This window comes from Macaca nemestrina, chromosome 7 (genome assembly GCF_043159975.1).
Source record: "Macaca nemestrina isolate mMacNem1 chromosome 7, mMacNem.hap1, whole genome shotgun sequence".
Lineage (NCBI taxonomy): Eukaryota > Metazoa > Chordata > Mammalia > Primates > Cercopithecidae > Macaca > Macaca nemestrina.
The window spans coordinates 6,801,389-6,828,135 of NC_092131.1; the positions used below are offsets into that span (position 1 = coordinate 6,801,389).

Below are 26,747 nucleotides of genomic sequence, written 5' to 3' on the forward strand. Positions count from 1 at the left end.
TTTGACATATTCTCAAGATAGATCCATGTGTAAACCCTCTCTCAATTAGGTAGTGATTTAAGCAATAATTTAAGTAAATACTTTGCCCTCTTCTTTTAAAAAACAAAAAATGAATACCCTAAACCAGAACAACATGGACTCTAACATCCATTTATCTAAATGCTCCTTATCCAAAGGGTCAGTTTTGATTAATTGATTTTACTGGGACTTAGTGCTTCAGAAATGTATTAGTAACTATTCTCATTATTTTATATAGTCTCATATTTGGAACAGGAATAACCATTTTGTTTTTATTTATACAGCACTTTTCTTGATTTATCCATGTACTTGTTTACTAAAACTAATACAGTCCATACTCAGAAGTACAATAACTAAATCCTGATTATTGTTAGCTTCTGGAATAAGCTCATTTTCCATAGACTGAAAAGCACTCTTTTTGCAATGGACCTCAGAGTCACAGGGTTTAATCAAAATCCAAGATTCAGACACCCCAGGGTACTCATCATTGATCCAGGATAAGCAATCTTTTCCTTCATTTATACCTCTGCTTATTGATCCATTCACTGATTCAGTAGCAGTAACAAAGTCAATACCCATTGTTCTTTTAGCATCTAAGAACAATATCCTTGAATATAACCAAGATCTGTTTACAGACTCTTTTTGCATAGACTAGCCCTTTTCTCAATAGACTAGATCTCCTTTCGCAGTGGCCCACAGTGAAGCAAGTATAGATCAATGAACATCCTTGCTTCCTAGCCATCTCATTCCACTTATCTTCCACCTTTCCATGCATTCCTCCCTCATTAAGGAGCTGTCTAACAGGACTTTGCATATAATGTAAATGCACTGTAACTGCATTCTCCAATACAGTCACCAATAGCCACATACAGCTACTGAGCACTGGAAATGTGGCTAATGCAACTGAGAAATTACATTTAAAAGTGCATGTACCTTTAATTATTTTAAATATAAATAGCCACAAGTGGATAGAGGAAACGACATTGAACAGTGCAGACGTAGATTTTGTTACTGAATAAATCTTCAATTAAATGCAGTATAAACAAGATGATTAATCAGAAGTAAAAAATGAATAAAATGTCTTTCATCTTATTTTTAACCAAAATTGTGCTTAATTGGACTAACCATAATCTAAGTTTTGTAACACATTCATATCATTGATCTACATATGCCTTGACTTTAAGTAATTCAGTGAACTTTAATGAAAAATTTACCCTAATTGACAAGCTTTTTGACTGTTATTTACTTAAGTCTTTAGCTTCCTTACCCGTAAAGGTAACAGCCAAGATCTTCATCAGCAGAGACGGATTAAATCAGCCATGGTCTTCATTCTGTGGAGTCGAATACAAATTTTCAAAAGAATGAACAGTACAGATTTAGATTGACTTAAAAGACATTAGTTGTGTGATATTAAATTAATCATAAAGTTGACTCAAATCCCATTTTTATCACTGACCCAAGAACTACACTTATTTTTATTTCTTGATTTAACTATCAACTTTAAATAATACAATAAACACTGTTAAATTCATCACCCAAAACAAAAACTAGGACTACTGCCCACATCTGTCTATAGACACCTACCCACAAAGGCAACCGCTTAGATCATCTTTTTTATTTAATGGACTCAACGTGTGTAGAAATGAATGAATTTAAATTCATGATTCATGGCATATTTTCACCAATGGTAAATGCTTTACCCTACTTACATATTAATTCAATCATTTATTGTTTCGATTTGTTCATTTGTTACGACGCATGGAATATTTTATTATACATTCACAAATACACACACACACACACTGCAGCCAATTCACGGAGAACCCAGAACACAAATGCTTTTCATGTTCAATGTCTATATTCCCCCACCTAACCAGGAAGAGAGCATCAGTAGTATAGACAAAGATTAACTTTCATTTTCATTTCTCACTCAGTTGTGTTATTTAAAAAATAAATAACACAACTTTTAAAAGTTTTAAAAAATTAACTGTGACAAGGACCTCTTTTAAAAAATTAACTGTGACAAGGACATATTCTATTCACATATAACAATTCAATAAATGGGAATTTACTTACATTATAGAAGAAGCTTGAATAATATTAGGTCTCCATATGTCCATTATGCTATCCACAGAGATTTAGAAACTAGATGCTTTTTTAAGTTTTTAATAAAACTTAGTACAGAGTTGGATTTATAGTAACTTTTCATAAGGAATATTCTTAAGTTGAAATATGCTCATTTATTTCCAATTAAATAACTGTTCCACCTATTATTTACTTACTTATTTATTTTGAGACGGAGTCTCGCTCTGTCGCCCAGGCTGGAGTGCAGTGGCGCAATCTCGGCTCACTGCAAGCTCCGCCTTCCAGGTTCACGCCATTCTCCTGCCTCAGCTTCCCAAGTACCTGGGACTACAGGTGCCCGACACCACACCTGGCTAATTTTTTTGTATTTTTAGTAGAGATGGGGCTTCACCACGTTAGCCAGAATGGTCTCGATCTCCTGACCTCGTGATCCTCCCTCCTCTGCCTCCCAAAGTGCTGGGATTACAGGTGTGAGTCACCGTGCCCAGCAATTTTCCCTTCTCTAAATAAAACCAATCAGTAAACAACCATAAACATCAAACAATTATTTTGTGTCTTGCATACATCTGTTCACATACTCCTTCCAAAACAAGGCAACAGCCTCTATCAATATATATCACTGGAATTCAGTGCTATAGAAGCATATAATAATAATCCATTCGTCATTACATACTCTCATAATTGGTCAATGCCAAGCTCTCCTTATATTTACTCATTTATGCAAAAGTTATGCATTGATTTACTTATAAAATGGAATCTATACCAAAAAACTGTGAACACCCATGATCAAGATACCTGAATATTCTGAACTTGTGTTATAAGCTCATTTCCCTAGAGGGAAAAATGGGGGCCTCTTTTTTAAATGGACCTCAGAGTTACAGATGGCTTTAATCAAAATTTTTGATTCAGACACCCTCCAATCTCATCATTGGTCCAGGCTTGGCACTCTTTTTCTTCATTCACATATACCTTCATTTTCCCATGAATCACAAATTCTAAGAACAAGACCCTGGATATCACTACAACATATCTCTAGGCTCAATTCCCACAAAGCTGTCAGACTAGATCTCAGTGCCACACGTGGAATAATCAATAAATCTTGATTCATATCAGTACTATCAATATCAATGGCCAATGACTGGGCTATGTTCATTTAATTTGCGTAATTTTAAAGGTGGTATAATGAACAATGAAAATCCACAATGGTATCCCCCACTAGAACAAACAGCATGTTTCACCTTACAAGAGCTTCTCCTGAACAGTTAACAGCCTGAATCTCTTCCAGTATGGAAATGCTTAAATCAAGTATGGTATAGAAATACTATGAAATATGAAACATTTCTGAAAATTAAATTCCTTCTACCTTTTTAAAAAATAAGTCTCTATTGTGCTGAAATGGGTCAGTCCTACTCCTTGGCCTACAACACATTCTTATTATTGGTTGTTACTTGATGTTTTTATTTTTGTGTATATGGCCTTTTGTTCCTTTCTTCGATAATCACACATGAACCAACCGCATAACCCACCAACAGAAACTCCATTACTAACATTGCTTCTTACCACAGAAGAAATCGTCATGCTCTTCACCTTGGAGAAATGACCAAATCCAATCTCATCTAGTCTTTCTGGAGGAAAAGGCAGATTTTTATAAGAATAAAAAGTATACATTTTTAAATCCATTTTTAAGTAGAAGTTAGTTCTCCATTACTAGATGGATTACAAACATTGGTTTGTGTCAAATTTTAATCATCAACCCAACAGTTCTTTTTCATGTACTGACTTAATTCTTAGCATGAAATAATATCATGAACATTTTCAAATCTACCACCCAGCACAAGAAGAGCAATTTTCAATATCTGCCTAGGTATTCCTAGCATGAAGGGAAGACACATTTTTAATGAGGAAAACTTTTGTACTATAAGATGAATTTAAATTGTTGTTTTATAACATAATCTGACCAGTGGGCCACAGTTATTTTAATTCAAGCCATTTACTGATTCGTTTATTTACTCATCTATTTAATAACTCAAAACATAATTTAATTATCTACTCTCTTTTCTAAAGAAAACTCAAAATGGTGAAGTCACCTGCTACCTAAAATTAAATACTATTACCTGCAACTGTTCCTATTAGCCCTGTACGTGCTGTTGGAACGTTCCTCAGTGACACAAATGTTCTCTATTGGCGATTCTGAAATGGTGGTCACTTGTGACCTGTGGCTTGGGGTGTGACTAGTGCGATTGAGGAACTGAATTTTTATTTTTTAATTAATTTCCATTTAAATGTTAATAGCAAAATATGTCTAGAGAGTGGGTCTTTACAACCCTTCCAAAGGAAGGAGGGTCCTGGACCTTTTTTGTTTAAGTGGACTTCAAGAGGATAGACAAGATTAATCACACCCCTTCACACATTACATACGCTTCTCACTAGTCCGTGATCTACCCTCTTTTAAATAAGGGATGGAAATATAAAATGATTCTTTTACTCATAATAATAATGCCACTATTCATGAATTCAAAGGACACTGGACAAAAGCCCTTTATGACACTAGCATCTATTTATTCACTTATTACTCATAAAAGTCATGAAAATGCATTTGCATTTTTCTTTTTAAATAATAATGAGCAAACATAAGAGGATTTTTAGTTATTACAGTCAAATTTTCAATGTTCATCCTTAGACCTTCTCCACACTTCACAACCTAATCATTAGTATTTTAATGTCTATTATTAATTATATTAAATTATTGTTTATTATAAAAATTTAAGCTAATATATTTAGCATGATTTGTAATTGTCATTATTGAATATAAATATTAATTTTATTGGCTAATATTTATTATATTAACTATTATTCAACTAAATACATCATTTAAGTATATGTTTTATCCTTTTCTAAATCAAACAAGACATGCAACCAGAAACTTGCCACTAACTCGGAACATTGAATGCATATCTATCTATATGCTCTCGAAGGAGGAGCAGATTTATTTTATTTAAACTCAAAACATCATTAGCTCCTTTCATGATTGAATGAGATGTAGCCTTCCTTGTCTTTATTTGTATTCTTCTTTATTCATTCATTGATTTACTTATAATACAATCCATACCCATTAACCAAAAAGTACCAAGAACACATTCCTTGAATATGTCTAACTTTCTCTCGAAGCACATTTCCCATAGATAGAACGGACCTCAGAGATACAGACAGGGTATAATCAGAATATTTGATTCAGATGCCCCACGCATACTCATCATTGATCCAGACTTGGTATTCTGTGCTTTCATTCAAATATACTGTTCTTGATTTATGCATTGGTTCACTAATAGTAAAATCACTATCCATGAATTACAGGGTTAAAAGATCCTTGAAGACGTAACTATGTCTGTAAGATTCATATTCCACAGAACTAGAGGACTGGCTCTCTCTGTAATGAACCTGAGTGTTGCAAAGGTGAATTAATTCATTTCCACAAATTGCACCACGTCAATTCCATATTAGCCATTAGTCCATGGTTGGGCTTTTTTCATTTAACATTCATATTTTTAAGATGGTACTATGGTTATATCATGGTATAACTACCAAGTTATACCACAGTTATAGGCAAGATGTTCCATTTTCTTATGTTCTTCCCTCAATTAGTTAACAGTCAATAACAATCACAATGGGGAAGTGTTTAAATCCACTATGGTACAAAAACAGCATATTAAGGCATTCTGAAAATGACAGAAATACCTTTCAACTTTTTGTCCTAATGAATTTGGTTGTGCTGAAATGGATTAATCACAATTCTTAATTCATAACACATTTCTACCATTGGTCCATGCATAACCACCTTTGACTCATTTATGTATGTAGCCATTTATTCCTTTGAAATAATTCAATGAATAAACATGATCAAGTTTCCCAAGCAAGAACATAAAGTTTGATTTTTACTTACATTGATCTCTTCTCTGCTGATTCACAGAGATAAAGGCAAGATCTTCACTAGAAGATTATAATTAAATCAGGTAGAGTGCATTCATTCTGCAGTATAAAACACAAATTTTAAAAAGAACCAAATACTATATGTTTAGCTCTTTAAAATGAATCATAGTTGTGTAGTAAACAATCATAAACCTTGTTTTGTACCCTATTCTGAACTCTTGAGAAGGGTGAGCACTGCTTTCTATTTATTAACTTACATAAATTGTTTTTGTCAAGATGAAATATCTCCACTATGAAATTTTTTGTTTTAGACAATATAATAAACACTGTGAATCTAGTACCAAACCTGTTTTGTTTGCTTAAGTAAAATTCCATAAAAGATTGAATTAATCATGAGTGTGGTTGTATACAGATATCATCGTTCCATGCTCTCCCTCTCTCAATTACAGTTACTCAGTCAACTATTTATTTATGTAAATGTATTTCTTTTTCCTTAATAAAATGATCAATCAGCAACCTGCCTCAACACAGAACAAAAACATTCAGTCTTGTGCACAGAAGACCATATGCTCCTTACCAAAATGATAAGAGTCTTAACTACTAATTTATTGGGACCAAGAATCTCAAAATTGTTTCAATAATAATCCATGTTGCATTACATGCCTTAAGAGACAAGTGCATGCATACTTTTCTTACTCTCATTGATAAAATTCTATACTCATGGACTAAGTTTATTATAATAATGTAATTCATACCCTCAAACCACAAAAGGCCCATGAACAAGGTCCTATAGACTCATTTCCCGTGAAGAATAAAGAGGTGTCTCTTTGTAATGGACCTCAGAGTTGCAGATGGGTTTAATCAAAATTGTTGTTTCAGAAACCCCATGACATTCATCACTGGTCCATAATGTGCATTTTTTCATGTATTGATTAACCTATTGACTCACAAATAATGATGCAATCAAAAATCCCCAAAACAAGATCATTAAATTTTAGGCTCTTGGCCCATAGAGCTACAGACTACATTTCTTAGGCAATGACACTTAAAGATGCACATGTGAATTGCTCAACGCCCCTGCATGCTCTCAATTCACATTCAGCATTCAATCTGATATAGCCCACTTCTATTTAATTTGTATATATGTCGAAGATGGTCCGATAAAAAACAATGAAATCACTATATTCCATATTCTTATGGGCTGCCCCAAAACAGATGTCAGCCAGGATCTCTACCCATAAGGGAATGGCATAAAATAAAGAATAATGCTGAGCTGCTCTGAGAATAAGTTAACTTTTGTCTTCTTTTATAATCACCTCAGTTGTAACAATTTAGATTAAACATAAGTAATGGTTCATTACACATTCCCATCATTGGTCTATTTGGGGTGTTTTATTTCTTTCATGTATGTAGACATTGATTCCTTTGAAATCCTTTAGCTAACACCCAAGAACAAACCATTCAAAGAAAGAACATGAAATAAGACACTTACTTATGTTTGTCTCTATGCTCCTTACTCAGGATAACAATTCTTTCTTAAATTATTAAATCAGCTGGCCTATGTCCACTCTGGAGAGAAAAAGGCAGATTTAGAATAGATATAGGGTTTTTTCAACGGATGTTAGACAAGCAGAACTAGATAACAATAAACCTTGGCTCAAAAATGCAATGTTTTTCAGGCCAGTATTGAACTTTTAGTTTTAAATAGTATAATAGACACTATTGAGTTCATCACCTAGCCCAAGAATAAGATCTATAATGATTATGAATATTTGTCTATATAAAAATCTGTTAAGTAGATATCACTTAATGGATTTCTGGCTGATGCAAACACTTTCCCTTTTCTTAATTTAAGAAAAAAAAAGCAAACTATAAAAATCAAAAAATTGTCTCAACTGCAGATACAGTATGTTCCATATAATAGGATTTTACCTCAGATTAATAAATATACTTGCTTTATTGCCATGTTAATATTTATAATACTTTATCATTGTACTCAAAGAATAGTTCCTTAAGTAGGCCTGTTAATCTCTCATGTACACATTTCTCTATTCATGCATTGAATTCGCTTAAAATAATACATTCCATACCTTTGAACTACAAAACCTCAGGAACAAGTTTTACTGAATTTTCCTAACTTCTATTAGGAAATTTCTACAGAGAATATTGGCTGGTTCTCAATCAATAACAGATCTCAGAGTTACACAGAGGGCTTAATCAAAAGTGTTGATTCAGACACCTCCACCAATACTCATCATTGATCCAGGCTAGGCATTCTATTTCTTCATTCATTTATACCTTCTTGAACTGACTCAGTCATTCATAGTTTCAGGAATAATAATTATATGATCAATATTCCTTAATGACACAAAACTGAGAACAAAAGGCTTTAACAGAACCAAGATCTGTTTATTACTCCCATTCACGCAGAACAAATAGACTAGATCATATTTGGTGATGAACCTCAAGTTTACACATATTCATCAGCGACTCTGCTGCATTTAAATCTCATACTTGTGATTGGTGTCTACCAGCTTCTCTTCCACTTGATTTGTCTACTCATTAATGTGGGTGCAAACCATGCACCTACCATGTGAGCCCACAATTGAGCAAATTAATACATAATATCTTCCAAGGTACCTCTACCTCAAAAAGTCAACAACTTAAATGTTTGTCAGTGAAGGAATATGTTAAGCAACTATAGCAGAAAGATTAAATGGGAATTGAAATTACTCTGGCAATATATGAAATGCTCTTCATTTATTTAACAATGGTCTTCAGTTGGGTTGGGTTGAATGAATCATAAATTTTTGTTGATGACACATTACAATCATAAGTCCATGGCTGGCATTCCTTAATTTCATGTGTTATTTAGCCATTTATTTTATCCAAATAATGTAGTGTGTTCCCATGAATGAATACCCTCCAAGCCCAAAACATCAATTTGATGTTTACTTACATCAGTCATTCTGTTCCTTAGTCCACCAAATAACAATAATGGTCTTCATGATTAGAGAATAATAAAACCAGCTACATGGTTTTCATTCTATAGAGAAAAATGAAGCCTTGTTTCAAAAACATTTTAAAAGGCTCTTTTTAAAAGCCTCTTTTAAAAAACATTTTTCTAAGAAACTATATTACTACAACTTGGAAAGGCCCATATATGTATTCCAAAAACAATGAAAGAGCCTAGAGTTTTTCTTAGAATGTCTGTCATGAAAAAAGAACATGAATCATATTCTCATATCATAACATTTGTTCCTAATTGGTCCATGGTTTGCTGACTCTAAAATACAAACAGAGACATAGAAGTGCACCTTCCTTCTCATATACAAAAGACATCAGTATCTCACAGCACTGGACAAGAACACTGAGGAATATTTACATCTGTCTAGAGTCACTGCCCTCAGGAAGAACAGATTATGTTTCTTTTTTTATTTGTTTAATAAAAATCCATTAAAAATTAGATTAATGCACTCATCATTGGTCTCTGTTTGGTCTCAATTAAGTGGTTATTTAACCAACTATTTATATGATTAAAGATGTTTCATTTTCTTAATAAAACAGTCAGCAACGCCCCACCAACACAGAACAAAAACCCTGACTCTTGCATACAAATGACCATATGCTCCCTACCAGAATGGTAGAAGCCTTGGCTATTAATTTATTGGGAGTCTCAGATAAGTTTTAATAATAATCCATGTTTCATTACATTCACTGATAATAAGCACATGACTTATGCTTTTTGTTTTACTCACTGATAAATTTTTAATTCATGGGCTGATTTTATAACAAAAATGCAATCCATCCCCAAGAACCACAAAGTCCAAGGACAAGGTACCATAACCTCACTTCCCAAAAAAGGAATAATTACGTGTCTCTTTGTAATGGACCTCAGAGTTGCATATGGGTTTAATCAAAAATCCTGTTTCAGATACCCCATGGTACTCATCATTGGTCCAAGCACGTTTTTCTTCCTTTATATCATTCATTTATTATTCATTGGTTCATGAATAATAATATAAACACAAAATTCTAGGAATAAGATATTCCCATTAGTGGCTCTCTCCCTAAAGACTAGGTCTCCTTTTACAATGGACCTCAGAAAACGTGTGTGATTAATTGACATCCATGCTTCATACCAAATCCACATTCACCATTATTTCTTCCGTAGTCTTAGTCAATTTGCCCATGTTTTAAAGACAGTGCAATGAAAAGTGATAAAACCACCATCTTCCAACACTGACAATGTCTTCCATATTCTCTCAGGCTGCCACACAAAGAGTTATCAGCCAGGACCATACCAATATGGAAAAGATTAAATCATCTGTGGTAGAAAATAAGATACAATGTTCAATAATTGTGAATATAAATGGTCTAACTACTATATTTTTGTCACTTCAGTTGTGCCAAATTATATTAAACATATTTTCAGAACACATTTCCATCACTGGTCCATTCCTGGTGATTTTAATTTCTGTTATAGATATTGATTCCTTTGAAATACCACTGAACACTCCTGAACAAAGCATCCAAACCAATGACATGAACTTGAGGTGGTAACTTACATTAGTATCTATATTCTTTACCCCACGGATCTAACTGCCAAGATTTTGTTTCTTAGAAAATGAATGTCATCTATCCTGTGGTTGCTACGTGGAAGAAAAGTAGACTTATCCTAGAAGAACAAGAAGAAATAAAAGGCATCTTTATAGGAAAAAAAGAAGTGAGATTGTCTCTATTTGCTGGTGACATGATTTTATATACAGAAAATCCAAACTACCTCACAAAAAACAGTTAGAACTGACTTCTGTAAAACTGCAGGATAGAAAATCAACAAAAAAAAATTCAGTAATGACTCTATATGCTAATAGGTAATTAACTTAAAAGGAAATGAAGAAAATAAGCCCATTTACAATAGCACCAAAAATATTGTCTAAATTTAACCAAGATAGTGAAAGACCTGTATATTGAAAACTATAAAACACTAGTGAAAGAAATTGAAGAAAACACAAATAAATGGAAAGATACCCTGTGTTCATGGGTTGAAAGAACTAAGATTGTTAAAATGTCTATGCTACCTAAACCCATCTACAGGTTCAATTCAATTCCTATTAAAATTTGAATGTCATTTTTCATAGAAATAGGGGGAAAATCCTTAAATCCATATAGAACCACAAAAGACACTGAATAGCCACATACAAAAACTCTTGAGCAAAAAGAACAAAGCTGGAGGCATTACAATCCCTCACTTCAAAATATATTATAAAGTGATTATAATCAAAACAGCATAATACTGACATAAAAACAGATACATCAGCCAATGGAGCAGAATTAAAAGTTCATAAATAAACTCACACATTTACAATCAATTGATTTTAGATAAAGGTGCCAAGAGCACACAATGGGAAAAAGACAGTATCTTCAATAAATGGTGTTGGGAAAACTGGTTATCAACATGCAGAATGAAATTAGATCCTTATCTCACCCAATATACAAAAATCAACTCAAAATGGATTAAAAACTTCAACACAAAATCTGAAACTATAAAACTACTAGAGGAAAAGCTCCACAACATTGGTCTAGACAATGATTTTTTTAATATGACCCCAAAAACACAGACAACAAAAGTAAAAATAGACAAGTAGAATGTCATCAAACTAAAAACCAAATTAAAATTGTTTCCAGCAAAGGAAACAATTAACAGAATGAAGAGACAACTTCCAAGTCAGGAAAAAAAATGTGCAAACCATACATCTCATAGGCGTTAATATGCAAAATATATAAGGAACACAAACAATTCAATAGCAAGAAAACCCAATTTAAAAATAGACACAGGATTTGGACAGATATTTTCCCAAAGAAGACATAGTAATGGCCAACAGATACATAAAAAAATTATCAGTCACTCTAATCACTAGGGAAACACAAATTAAAATCACAATGAGATACCATCTCTTATCTTTTAGAATGGCTTTCATCAAAAAAATGAAAGGTAACAAATGATGGCAAGGATGCAGAGAAAAGGGAACTCTTCTATATTGTTGGTAGGAATGTAGTTTAGTATAGCCATTGTGGAAAAAGTTATGGAGGTTCCTCAAAAATAAAAATAAAAAATAGAACTACCATATGATCCAGAAACCCTACCCAAAGAAACCAAAATCAGTATGTCAAGGGGATATCTGCATTCTTATGTTTATTGCACCATTATTCATGATAGGCAAGATATGGAACCAACTTAAGGTCCACCAAGGGATGAATGAAGTAATTGTGGAATATACACACAATGGAATACTATTCATCCTTTTAAAAGAAGAAAATTCTGTCATTTGTGACAGTGTGGATGAACATGGAGGATATTACGCTGAGTGAAATAAGCCAGGCACACAAAGACAAATGCCACATATTCTCTGAGCTGAACTCATAGAAGTAGTGATTAGGATGATGGTTAATGGAGGATGGGGTGAGAGTAAGGGAGGGAATGGGGAGTTGTTGATCACAGAGTACAGAGTACAAAGTCTCAGATAGACAGGAGGAATAAGGTTGACATCTACTGCAAAGCAGGATGACTACAGTCAATGAAACTGTGCTGGGTATTTCAAAATAAGAGAGTAAATTTCAAATGTCTCACAATAAAAATGATAAGTAAACAATAAAAATGATGGATACGTTAACTAGCTTGATTCAATCATTTCACATTGTACACCTATATCAAAACATCCCATTGTACCCCACAGTTGTATACAATTATATTTTAACATTTAAAATAATATTAATATTAAATTTTAAAAAGAAAAGAAGATCTAAAATTATTAATCTAAGTCTCCACCTTAGAAAAAAGAGCAAATTAAATCTGAAGTAAGCAGAAGGAGGAAATAACAAAAACTAGAGCAGAAATCATTGAGACTAAAAAGAGAAAATCAGTAGAGAAGAATCATCAATAACCAAAAAAAATGGGTTCTTTGGAAAGTTCAACAAAATCAAAAAGCCTCTAGAAAGCTAACTAAGAAAAAAAAGAAAAGTCACAAATTGCTAATATTAGAAAGAAAGGACATCACTACAGACCCCATGGACATTAAGTGGATAATAAGGGAATAATATAAGCAACTCTATGCCCACAAATTTGATGACATTAAAGAAATGCACCAATTCTTTGAAAGATACAATCTGCCAAAACTCACACAAGAAAAACTATTTGAATAGGCCTATATCTATTAAAACAAATTTAATCAACAGTTAACTCTCCAAAACAGAAAACACCAGATATGGATGGATTTACAGATTAATTCTTCCAAACACTTAAGAAGAAATTATACCAATTCTGTACTCTCTTTCAGAAGATAAACTACTTCCTAACTCGTTCCCAAAGGCCAGCATTACCCAAATACCAAAACCATTTAAAAATATTCAAAGAAAAGAAAAACTACAGGCCAATATCTCTCATGAACATACCTGTCAAAATTCTCAAAAAATATTAACACCACAACCAAGTAGAATTTGTCACGGATATGCAAGCTTGGCTCAACATTTCAAAATCAGTTAATTAATCCATTACATCAACAGACAAAGGGAAAAATATCACAAGATCATATCAATAAATATAGAAAAGCATTTGACAAAATTCAACACTCATTCATGATTAAAAAATAAGGCCAGGCATGGTGGCTTATGCCTAGAATCTCGATACTCGGGGAGACCAAGATGGGCAGATCACTTGAGGCCAGGAGTTTGAGACCAGCCTGGTCAACATGACAAAGCCCCGTCTCTACTAAAAATACAAAAACGAGTTGGGCATGGTGGCACATGCCTGTAATCCCAGCTACTTAGGAGGCTTGTACACGTACCTTCTGCTTAATTTTGCCGTGAACCCAAAATTACTCTAAAAAATATAAAGTCTCTGGCCTGGGATGGTGGCTCACCCCTGTAATCCCAACACTTTGGGAGGCCCAGGCAGACAGATTGTCTGAGCTCAGGAGTTCAAGATGGTGAAACCCTGTCTCTACTAAAATACAAAAAATTAGCCGGGCGTGGCAGCATGTGCCTGTAATCCCAGCTACTCAGGAGGCTGAGGCAGAACGGCTTGAGTCCAGGAGGCAGAGGTTGCAGGGAGCCGAGATTGCACCACTGCACTCCAGCCTGGGCGATCTGACCTCAGGTGATCCGCACACCTCAGTCTCCCAAAATGCTGAGATTACAGGTGTGAGCCACAGTGCCCGGCCTAATTTGTCTGTATTTTAAATATGGCACAATAAATGACCACAAGCACACCATCTTACCCCACAATAGGAACACTGACAATATAAACCATTGTCTATGTGCTGCCCTTAAACATTCAACAGATTGGCCGGGCGAGGTGGCTCATGCCTGCAATCTCAGTACTTTGGGAGGCCAAGGCAGGCATATCATGAGGTCAAGAGATTGAGACCATCCTGGCCAACATGGTGAAACCCTGTCTCCACTAAAAATACAAAAATTGGCTGGGCATGTTGGCGCGTGTTTGTAGTCCTAGTTACTTGGGAGGCTGAGACAGGAGAATCACTTGAACCTGGGAGGCGGAGATTGCAGTGATCCCCAGCATGGTGACAGAGAGAGACTCTGTCTCAAGAAAATATATATATATGTGTGTGTGTGTGTGTGTGTGTGTGTGTGTATATATGTTCAACAGATTAGGTCACTTGAGGAAATGTAATTTAGCTGGGGTGCAAAAATAAAATGGAATAATCCTCAACTCTAAAAGTCATTTAAAAACTTCCTTATTTTCTTTAATGTTCTCAGTTGTGTCGAATGGAAATAGAATTTTGTTTTTGTTTACAATCATTTCTATCACTGGGCAACGCACAGAGCTTATTTTTTTTTTTTTTGAGACGGAATCTCACTCTGTTGCCCAGGCTGGAGTGTAGTGGCGCCATCTCGGCACAGAGCTTTTTTACTTTATTTAAAAACGTGCCCATTTATTTCTCTAAAATAATAAAAAGTATGAACAACTTCCCACAAATCAAGAAGATAAAAATTTACTTAAATCCATTCCTACACTTTTTACCCACAGAAGTAAGAGCCATAATTTTCACCACTGAAAAATAATTAAATCAGGTATGGTGCATCTATTGTGTAAAGTAAGAGCAGATTTAAGAAAGAACAGCCTACATGCATTTAAATCTTTCAAGGGGCATTTGTAGGACTGTACAAGATTAATTATAAACTCTCATTCACACCACATTGTAATCAGTGGCCAAAGAATGGCCTGCAATATTATTTACTGATTTATCTGGCACCCAACACAAGAATAAAAGCTATTACAAGTATCCATCTATGTGTTTTCTACCCAGATGGTAAAAGTCTAGAACTTTATTCCCAATAATGGATCTCATTTATACAATACAGAATTAGGTAAATTTAAACACTTTTTTATGGTAAAATTTCACCAAAATAGTCCATGCTAGACTCTACTTTATGTATCTCTTTATTCATTTTTTGTTTCGCTTATTCATTTAGTAAGCATTCATGAACAATCATTTGTTTTTTCAGAGAAAACACAGTATGATCAGCCCATCAACAACCCAGAATTGTAATACAATTAAATGCAACTATACACATGAACCTGACCCCGTATGGGAAGAGCCTAGTTTTAGGTCTTTTTGTTTTGCTTTTTTTTTTACCCAAACATCAGTAAGATACTACAGGATAAATAATTCACACTTTTTTAACACATGCTCCTCTTCAGTCCATGTTGTACCTCAGTGGTTCTCAACTGGGGCCAATGTTGCCCCCCACAGATGAAATTTGCCAAAGTCTGAAGAAATGTTTGATTGTCACACTGGGAGGAGGGTCAATATTGGCAACTACTGAGTAGAAGCCAATGAAGTTACTACACATCCTACAATATACAAGACAATCCTGCACCATAGAGAATTACCCAAAATGTCCATACAGCCAAAGTCAAGAAACACTGCTTTACGTTCCTCAAATAACTGAATACATTCACTCCTGTGTATACATTCACTCATATCATCAATATCTGTGAACATACAGACTGCATCAGAAATATGAATGGCATTAACACCTGTCCATTTGCTCATTACTCCCAGACTAGATCATATTTTCTTGTGTTCATTAAGAAACAGCACCACCTAAATAATGCGGGACAAACAACATTGATTTCTAGGTACTTATCTCTCTATATATACTCCTTACCCAAATAAGTATCAGATTTAATCAATTTATGTTGAAACTGAGTGCTTCAGAAGTGTGTTAATAATAATAAATACATTATACATTCTCATAATTAGGCCACATATGGCTCTACTTGTCTTCCTTTATTTACATATTTGTTTCATTTTTCATTTACTAAATCTTTCTAGTAATACAATCCACACCTATGAACCTCAACCGCCTAAGAACAAAATCCCAAATAATTCTAACTTCTACTATAATATCATTTACCATATAGGTGTTAACTAGGTCTCCTCTTGTAATGGACCTCAGAGTTACAGGGTTTAATCAAAATCATCGATTCAGACACCCCAGAATACTCATCATTGGTCTAGGCCTAGCATTCCTTTTTTATTCATTCATTCATACTTTATTGTTTCACTCATTGAGCCACTAACAACAAAGCCGATAGACACAAATCAAATAAATCTAAGAACAAGATCCTTGAATATTACTGACTTCTATAAACTTATTTTACATAGAAATGACACTGCATTTTTTTAGAATGGATCTAAGCATTATACAAATAATGAACTACACTTCCTTGCTTCATACCAAACTCACATTAATATTTCATCCAGACTTTCTTGTATTTAATTTGTCCATATTTTAAAGATAGTACGTGAGGTAGCCAGCCTCCAAAATGGCTCCCAAAGCCCATGTCTCCTGGTACGCATAGCCTTGTGTAGCTTCTTTCCATATTAAATCATGACTGCCTATGTTACCAATAGAATACTGTGGAAATGATGGTGTATGACTTCTGGAGCCAGATTATAAAATACTTTGAGAGTTCCACATTTCTCTGTCTTAGATTGATTGCTCTAGGGGACATCAACTGCCATGTTGTGAGGATACTCAAGCAGTCCTGAGGAAGAGTCCATTTGTGATGAAACTGTGGCTTCCCATAATCAGCACCAACTTTCCAGCCATGTAATTGAAGCAGACTCTCTAATACAGTCAAGCTTTCAGATGACTGCAACTTCATCTGACATCTTGCCTGCAACCTCACAAGAGACCCTAAGCCAAAACTGCCCCCAGTAAGCCTCTCCTGGATTCCTGCCACATAGAAACCATGAGAAATAACAAACATTATTGTTGTTTTAATCCATTAAATTGTTCAGTAATTCATTACACAGCAAAAGATAATAATACAATAGAATGAACAACTGTGGAACCACCATCTTAACTCACAATGAGGACACTGACACTATCTTCCTCTTCCTATCTAGAGGATATTCACTCCTCTATTCACTCCTCTAGCTTCACCCTAGAGGAGTGAATAGCCTTGATCTTTAACATTAAAGAAATGTGTGTAAATCAACCACGGCACAAAATAAAATACAATATTAAAAACCTCTGAAAAATAAAAGCCCTCCATCATTTGTAATGGACCTAAGTTGGGCTGAATTAAGACTAATCATAAACTTTGGTTCACTTCCATTATTGGTTTTTGCATGGTATGCTTTTCATATATGTACATATTTAGCCGTTTATTCTTCTAACATAATTTAGTGATGAACAAGCCACCTAAACCCAGGACATGAGTTGTGACTATTATCTGCAACAGTCTCTGAGCTCCTTAACCACAGAGGTGAAACACCCATATCTTTACTGTTATTGAATAATTAGGTGTGGCATGTTCATTGTGTGAAGGAAAATACACATTTTAGAAAAAAATGAAACAGCAAAGACTTAACTTCTTTTAGAAATTCTTTTAGATTAATCATAAGCCTTGGTTCCTAACACATTCTCATTATTGAGTCAAGAATAACCATACCTTTTGGATTTATTGTTTAATTTTTAATATAATGAACCCTTAAATCCATCCAACACAAGAGTAATAAATGTAACCATTACAACTATCCATTTGTATACTCCTAACCACATAAACACCCAAACCTCATTAATCTCTTTTAAGGGACCGTATTTGAGCATTGCTGAGAGTGTGCCATGAAGCAGTGATCCAAGATTTACCTTAATTTAAGCATTTACTGACTCACTTGTGTTCTTTCTTTTATTTAATTACCCCAAAAATAATTTGATGATTTATTCATCTTTTTTTAAATAAAGAATAAAACCAAACAGTAATCCAGAAGTGGAATACAATTTCATGCAACTGTTGACATGCACTGTGTCCAAAGTGGGATCCATGTAGATGTCTTTTTTCTTTAATCTGTAAAAATGGGTTAATTGTTATCTTTGTTTCATGACACATTGGCCAATCCTCTATATTCTTTTAAATAATTGAAACACAAACTCATTTGTTCATTCGCTTTTTACAATACATCAAAATGAATAAAATCCAAGAAACTGGACAAGAACACTAATATCTGTTTGTATGCTCACTTGTCCAAAAATACAAACGGCTAGATCATTATTATTTTTTTAAATAATGTTCAGTGAACAGAATTGGATTAATAATACCTACGATCATATTCTCAATATTAGTCCACACCTGGCCTTCTTTCAATTAGGCAATTATTGGAAAAATTACTTTTAATATAAATGATTTGTTTGTTTTCTAAATAAAACCAACAACCCAACATCAGTCCAAAATTACAACAGGGACTCTCATGAAATTAGATATGTCTTTTATGGAAAATTGTAAGCGGGACTTAATCTATTTATGTTATGAAACTCAGTGCTTCAGAAAATAACAACAATTAGTAATAATCCTTGTTTCATTACAGACTTGCATAATTAGCCCATCATTAATTTCTGCATCTTTATTCTTGCACTGGTTCACTTCTCATACCATTCACAGCATGAAAAACTGTGAATCAGATCTTTGGCTATTCCTAACTTTTGCTGTAAGCCCCTTTCCCACAGAAGAAATAACTAGTTTCTTTTTCCTCTGAGAATCAAAATCTTTGATTCCTACAGCTCAGAATACTAATGACTGGCTATACTTGACATACTTTATGCATCGTTTATTTCTTTATTCATTGTTCATTAATAATAGTATAATCAATTCTTATGAATCAAAAAGCTCAAAAACAACATCTGTGACTACTAATAATTGTATATATGTCCATTGAGCACAAAGCTAATAGATGAGGTCACTTTTTGCAACATATATGTGTGTGTGTATTTGCATACATATACATATACACACACATATATGCACTTTTTGCACATATAAATTAATCAACATCCTTGTTTCATGTCAGTTCCATGCTACTCACTGGTCCACAGTTGGCCCTTTTTCAAGTGCCAAAGATGACGTAATAAATTACCAAGGAATCATAATCTTGCTGCACAACTAGAACACTGACAATATTGTCCATCTTCCTATGTGCTCCTCCCTCAAGGAATTAATTATCAGTGGATAGGTACTTAACTGAATCACAGTGCAAAAATAAAACAGAATTTGAATCGTCTCTGAAAATGAATGAAACACCTTGTATCTTTTTTATTGAATTTTACTAGTGCTGAATCAGACTAATCATAAATCCCAATTCTGAACATATTCTTATCACCGGTCCATATTGGTGTTACCTAGTTTTATTTATTAATATATCCAGTTATTATTTTAATAAATTCAGGCAACACCTATAAACCAACCTCCCAATCCAAGAACAGTAAACGCTAATTGTTACTTACATAAATCTTTCTCTCCTTACCTGCAGAGGTAAAAGCCAAGATCTTTAGCATTAGAGAATGATTAAACCAGTTCTTCACCATAATGTGCTCATTTGGTGAAGTAAAATACATATTTTCAAGAGAAAGAAAGACCCTACAGTTAGACTTTTTAATGGAAATTTGTTTGGCAGTATTAGATTAATCATAAACTTGGGTCACCTCATCATTGCCCAAAAATGGCACTCTTTATTTATTGACTTGTGTAGTTTGGGCTTTTAAATAATACAATGAATATCAACATGAGAATAAGAGCCATATCTATCATAAATATCTGTCTACATACTCCCTATCCATAAATTTAACAGATAGGTGATCATTTTTGGTGGATCTCACTTGTGTAAAATTAGATAAATGTAAACCTTCATTTTATGGCATATTCTCATCTATGACACAGAATCTTTCTGATTTATATGTCTAGTGATTTGCTTATTTATTCATATATACAATTATGCATGGAATAAATTACATATCTGTTTTTCTAAAGAATTACTCCATGGAAATTTCAATGTATGCTTTACCCAAAGCAGGGGCAACCTGGAGCTCTATTTATCTGGACAACATTAGAGTATAACTGGAGTAATCATTATCTTTGGTTCATAACACATGTTCCTCATTGGCCCATGCTTGACCTTCCCTTAAGTAATTGATCTAGATATGAACAACCTCCTGTATTCCCTTAGCACAACATATCAGTAACAATGGACTCCAAGACGAAAAATACGAACTGTCAATATCTGTCTACATGTTCATAGCCCACAGCCACAGTCAACAAAATCCTCCTCTTTTAATTTTCTTAAAAATAAAACTCACTAAATAATGTTGGATTAATTATAACCCTGGTCGGCCGGGCGCGGTGGCTCAAGCCTGTAATCCCAGCACTTTGGGAGGCCGAGGCGGGCGGATCACAAGGTCAGGAGATCGAGACCACAGTGAAACCCCGTCTCTACTAAAAATACAAAAAATTAGCCGGGCGCGGTGGCGGGCGCCTGTAGTCCCAGCCACTCAGGAGGCTGAGGCAGGAGAATGGCGGGAACCCGGGAGGCGGAGCTTGCAGTGAGCCGAGATCGCGCCACTGCACTCCAGCCTGGGCAACAGCGTGAGACTCCGTCTCAAAAAAAAAAAAAAAAAAAAAAAAAAAAAAAAATTATAACCCTGGTCATATGACACATTCTCAATATTGGTTCATGTTTGGCTCTATCTCAATAAAATATAGTAAACCCACTAGCAGCCCAGAACTGAAATACTCTATGATCTCTCTCTATGAACTTAACCCAAGTTAACCCAAGTTAGAAGCGCCTAGATCCCACTTTCTCTATATGGACATCAGTAGGGTAGAACGGGATTAGTCATAAGCTTGCTCCACACTGTCCAGAGTTGACCCTTGACATATAATTATATTCATTCAACTTAAAAAACAATATATAATTACCAGAGATCTTAGATTCTATACTTGAACACAAAACAACCCACATGCTCATTACCCATAGAAATAACTGACTCTATCCCTTGCCATTTTTTGTTGTTTTTTATAAAATTCAGTAGATACAATTAGATGGATCATAACTGGTGTCATGTAACACATCCTCAAATTGGCACATATTTGCTCCTTTTCTGTTACAGTCATGTAATATTTTATGTAAATATTTTCCCTTCTTAATAAACTGACAACCAGCAACCTCTTACCAATCCAGAATGCCAACATGGACACTTAGATGCATCTATCTACGTGTTTCTGTGTGTCTGGAGCTCCTAGGTACTCCAAACGACAGCTTTTGCCTATGTATTATATTGAAATTCAGTATTCTACAAATATATTACTAGTAACACTTGTTTCATGACATGCTGTCATAAATGGTCCACATATGATAGTCTTTATCTTCACTTACACATTACTTTGTTAATGCATTCATTGATTCACTTACAATCCCTACCTAAGCACTCACTGAAGCCGAAGAACCTGAACTTCTACTCTGAACTCCACTCCCTTACAGAGAAGAGCAAGGTCTCTTTCTAATGGACTTCAGAGTTTAGGGTTTAATCAAAATTAATCATTCATATGCCCCAGAACTATTCATCACTCACTTTTTTCTCATGTATTTACTTATACACTGTTTATTGACTATGCATACTATTTCATTAATGATTTCACCCACAAAATAATTTACATGAATCACAAAAACCCAAGAACAAGACCTCTGACTGTTGCAGAATGCTATCTCCACGCTCATTTCCCACAGAGCTGGTAGACGAGATCTCTTTTTAATTGGGACTCAGACTGTGCCTATAATTAATCAATAACCTTGCTTCCTACCCATCCCACGTGCCACTGCTCTTTGCTCAATCGTCTTTCACTTGATTTACTCATAACTTAACAGCAGTACAATGAACAGTCTATCATCTCATTCCACAACTGGAACACTGGCAATTCGTTCCATATTTGTAGGTGCTCCCTTCCCAACAATGTAAAAGCCTAGATCTTTATCAATAGAGAAATCTTCTTAAAATATGGTGCACAATAGAGGAGAATATTAAGCAACCATGAAAATGAATACAACCTCCTCCAATTATGTTTGTAAGGGATTCCAGTTGTACCAAAATAAACTCATCTTTCTAAGGGACTTCAGCTGTACTGAAATGAATTTATCTTAACCTATGGTTCATTACATATTCCCAATACTGGTCCACGCATGGCATTGTTTAATTGGTTTTGATTTTGTTATTTTATTTTTAATTGACAGATAAAATTATGTGTATTTATAGTGTACGACATGATGTTTTGAAGTATATATAGACTGTCGGTTGACTAACTCTAGCTAATTAATATAAACATTACCTCCCATAGTTGTCATTTTTGTGGCGAGAACACTTCACATCCACTCTCTCAGCATTTTTTAATTCTATTTATGTTTGAGGTAGCCATTCATTCTTTGAATTAATTCGATGGACAACATCAATAGCCCTCTTCAAAGCAAGAACAAGAACTCTGTTACTCACATGTGCCTCTCTGTTTCTTATCCACATAAGTGACAGACATGATCTCCATCACTGGATAACAAATAAGTCAGATCTGGCATATGGAATGTGGAGTGAAAACCAGATTTTAGAAAATTCAAGAAGCAGCACAGATTTAGATTTTTTAAGGGACCTAAGTCCCGTTGTACCAAATTTATATATAAAAAAAAACTGCAGTTTTTGTCAAATTCCCAATTAGCCTAAGAATGGCCCTGATTTTATTTATTGACTTGTTTAATTACCAATTTAGGCACTATACGGAAAACTCCTGAACCTATATCCTAAGAAAAAGATCAAAACTATGCATGTTCCAAATTCCATCACTTAAGCCCCACCCACAAAGGTAAGAACCAAGGTGATCTTTTTTATAGGTCTTCCTTGATTAGAATTGGATAAATTTATGTTCCCATTTCTTAACACATTTTCAGCAATGGTCTGTGTTTGATCCTAACTTATGAATCTATTCATTTATTTGTTTATTTTTTATTCACTCATGGAATAATTTGTTAGTATTTTTATTTTCTTCAAAGAAAATGCAAAATGGCCTAAAATATTATTGCAAATAACTGATTCTATGCGCTTTATCCACAGTGTGCAGAACCCCATACCCCTTTTATTTATATAGACACTTTTAATGATAAATTAACCTTATTCATCTATGTTTGTCCTCTTTTTTTTTTTGAGACGGAGTCTCGCTCTGTCGCCCAGGCTGGAGTGCAGTGGCGCGATCTCGGCTCACTGCAAGCTCCGCCTCCTGGGTTCACGCCATTCTCCTGCCTCAGCCTCCCGAGTAGCTGGGACTACAGGCGCCCACAACCGTGCCCGGCTAATTTTTTGTATTTTTAGTAGAGACGGGGTTTCACCGTGGTCTCGATCTCCTGACCTTGTGATCCGCCCGCCTCGGCCTCCCAAAGTGCTGGGATTACAGGCGTGAGCCACCGCGCCCGGCCCCTGTCCTCTTTTAAATAATCGCTTTCCTGCAATCAGTAGGACTGCTATACTCCAACAACAACAAAGCTAAAAATCTAATCAAAAACTCAATCGCTTGTATGGCAACTGCAACAAGAACAAAAAAGTACTTAGGAATATACCTAACCAAAGGGGTGAAAGATCTCTACAAGGAAAACTACAAAACACTGCTGAAAGAAATCATAGATGACACAAACAAATGAAAACACATCCCACGTTCATGGATGGATAGAATCAATATTGTGAAAATGGCCATGCTACCAAAAGGAATCTACAGATTCAATGCAATTACTATCCAAATACCATCATTATTCTTCACAGAACTAGAAAAAATAATCCTAAAATTCATATGGAACTGAAAAAGAGCCCACATAGTCAAAGTAATACTAACAAATCTGGAGGCATTTCATTGCCCAACTTCAAACTATACTACAAAGCTATAGTCACCAAAACAGTATGATACTTGTATAAAAATAGGCATGTAGACCAATGGAAAAGGAGAGAGAACCCAGAAATAAAACCAATAACTTACAGCCAACTGACCTTCAACAAAGCAAACAAAAACATAAAGTGGGAAAAGCATACCCTACTCAACAAATGCCGCTGGGATAATTGGCCAGCCGCATGTAGAAGAATACAAAAGCCAACTCAAAATGGATCAAAGACTTAAAATCTAAGACCTGAAACCATAAAAACTGTGCAATATAACATTGGAAAAACTCTTCTAGATATTGGCCTAGGCAAAGAGTTTTGACCAACAACACAAAAACAAATGCAACAAAAACAAAAATAAATAGATGGGACCTAATGAAACTAAAAAGCTTCTGAACAGCAAAAGAAATAATCAGCAGAGTAAACAGACACCCCTCAGAGTGGGAGAAAATACTTGCAAGCTATGATCTGACAAAGGACTAATAATCAGAAACTACAAGGAACCCAAACAAATCAGTAAAAAAACAAAAATAATCTATCAAAAAGTGGACAAAGGACATGAATAGACAATTTCCAAAACAAGATATACAAATGGCCAACAAACATATGAAAAAATGTTCAGCATCACTAATTACCAGGGAAAATGCAAATTAAAACCATAATAGGATGCCACCTTACTCCTGCAAGAATGGCCATAATTAAAAAATCAAAAGTTAATCAATGTTGGCATGGATGTGGTGAAAAGGGAACACTTTTACACTGCTGGTGGGAAGGCAAACTAGTACAACCACTATGGAAAACAGCATGGCGATTCCTTAAAGAATTAGAAGTAGAACTACCATTTAACCCAGCAATCCTACTACTGGGTATCTACCCAGAGGAAAAGAAGTCATTATATGAAAAAGACACTTGTACACACATGTTTATAGCAACACAATTCACAATTGCAAAGATATGAAACCAGCCTACATGCCTATCAACCTGCAAGTGGATAAGAAAAATGTGTATATATACCCACCAACTGGAATACTATTCAGTCATAAAAAGGAACAAAATAATGGCATTCACAACAACCTGGATGGAGTTGAAGACCATTATTCTCAGTGAATTAACTTAGGAATAAAACCAAACATCATATGTTCTTACTTGTAAGTGCAAGCTAAGCTATGAGGATGCAAAGGCATAATAATGACATAATGAACTTTGGGGACTCAAGGGGAAGGCTGGTAGGGGATGAGGAATAAAAGACTACACATTGGGTACAGTGTACACTGCTCAGGTGACAGATGCACCATCACCACTAAAGAACTTACCCATGTAATCAAAAATGACCTATTCCCCCAAAACCTATAAAAATAGAAAATTTTTAAAAATTGCACAATAGTTAATATATAGTAAACAATTATTGTTAGCTATATTACTAACAGTTGTATTATTTTTTATTATTTTATTATTATAGTTTTATTTTGTCATTGCTATGAGGGAAGTATTGTTCTTGATGCTACAGTTAATAAAAAAAATTCCGTCAATAAAAAATAAGCAAATAAATAATCCCTTCCTTCACATGCTTAGAATAATAACATCAAAATTTGTTAACCTACATACCCTGAACAAGAGCTCTAAATAAGACTAACATCTGCCCATAAGCTCAACAGTTGGTGCCTGCTTGATCTTTCAATTAGGTAATTCTGTAAGCAATTATTTCTGTTCCCTTCTTTTCCCTTTTCATATTAAAATACGGAACAAAATTAACAGCTGGCAACCCAGAAACATACATCTGCCCATATGTTCCTAACCAATATGGTAACAGCCTTGAACTATTTACTTATTAGAACTCAGCTTCTCAGAAATATTTAATAATAATTTATATCTCATTACATACTCTCATAATTGGTGCATATCCAGCCCTCTTTGGCTGAATTCATTGGTATGTGTCTTTATTTACTCATGCACTGATTTACTACTAATAGTAGGATTCATATCAGATCTGCAAAATCCTAAGCACGAGATGCTTATATTCCTCACTGCAGCTACAAGCTCATGTCCCACTGAGGCAGTAAACTAGGCTTGTTTTTACAATGAACCTCAGAGTCATATAGTTTAATCAAAATCCTTGATTCAAGCACCCCAGAGTACTTATCATTGGTTTAGTTTTGAGACTTTTTATTTATTTATACAGTTGTTTGTTGATTTAGTTCATTAATTGACTAAAAATTACTTAATCAATATTCATGAATCACAACAAAGCAAGAATAAGATATGTGAATGTTATAACTGATATATGTAGGCTAATTTCTGCAAGAGCTAATCCACCAAATCTCCTTCTACAGAGGATCTCACTGTTACACGTATGGACCAACCAAAATCCTTATGCAGTCTCACACTCAACGTGGCCCAGGCAGGGCCCTCTTTCTCTAGCCTTTCCTCAACTATTTTCAAATTTTAAATATTTA

At 34.5% G+C, this 26,747-nt stretch overlaps 1 protein-coding gene, 6 non-coding genes and 2 pseudogenes across 56 annotated transcripts in view; all 9 read right to left on the reverse strand.

The window, feature by feature from the left end:
- Positions 1-26,747, reverse strand: part of LOC105467408 (uncharacterized) — a 153,689-nt gene that overhangs the window by 93,768 nt on the left and 33,174 nt on the right. For 43 of the 50 annotated variants that reach the window (XR_011625520.1, XR_011625516.1, XR_011625506.1 and 40 more), the window contains 5 exons: positions 8,990-10,708; positions 7,523-7,599; positions 6,044-6,129; positions 3,664-3,728; positions 1,286-1,349 (listed from right to left, as the gene is read on the reverse strand). The gene's annotated coding sequence lies outside the window, so the exon portion shown is untranslated. Of the gene's footprint in view, positions 1-1,285; positions 1,350-2,300; positions 3,729-6,043; positions 6,130-7,522; positions 7,600-8,989; positions 10,709-16,470; positions 16,963-26,747 lie in introns of those variants that run through there. The other 7 variants (XR_011625547.1, XR_011625539.1, XR_011625550.1 and 4 more) reach the window with 7 other exon arrangements.
- Positions 442-513, reverse strand: LOC112424251 (small nucleolar RNA SNORD113/SNORD114 family). Its single transcript, XR_003014969.1, has one exon. It is a non-coding gene; the product is annotated as a small nucleolar RNA SNORD113/SNORD114 family (small nucleolar RNA).
- On the reverse strand, positions 2,966-3,039 carry LOC112424245 (small nucleolar RNA SNORD113/SNORD114 family). Its single transcript, XR_003014965.1, has one exon. It is a non-coding gene; the product is annotated as a small nucleolar RNA SNORD113/SNORD114 family (small nucleolar RNA).
- LOC112424246 (small nucleolar RNA SNORD113/SNORD114 family) lies at positions 5,291-5,367 on the reverse strand (annotated as a pseudogene).
- Positions 6,863-6,937, reverse strand: LOC112424255 (small nucleolar RNA SNORD113/SNORD114 family). Its single transcript, XR_003014972.1, has one exon. It is a non-coding gene; the product is annotated as a small nucleolar RNA SNORD113/SNORD114 family (small nucleolar RNA).
- On the reverse strand, positions 8,218-8,295 carry LOC112424253 (small nucleolar RNA SNORD113/SNORD114 family; annotated as a pseudogene).
- LOC112424252 (small nucleolar RNA SNORD113/SNORD114 family) lies at positions 9,918-9,992 on the reverse strand. Its single transcript, XR_003014970.1, has one exon. It is a non-coding gene; the product is annotated as a small nucleolar RNA SNORD113/SNORD114 family (small nucleolar RNA).
- LOC112424257 (small nucleolar RNA SNORD113/SNORD114 family) lies at positions 16,502-16,573 on the reverse strand. Its single transcript, XR_003014973.2, has one exon. It is a non-coding gene; the product is annotated as a small nucleolar RNA SNORD113/SNORD114 family (small nucleolar RNA).
- Positions 26,373-26,444, reverse strand: LOC112424197 (small nucleolar RNA SNORD113/SNORD114 family). The gene has a single exon (XR_003014923.1). It is a non-coding gene; the product is annotated as a small nucleolar RNA SNORD113/SNORD114 family (small nucleolar RNA).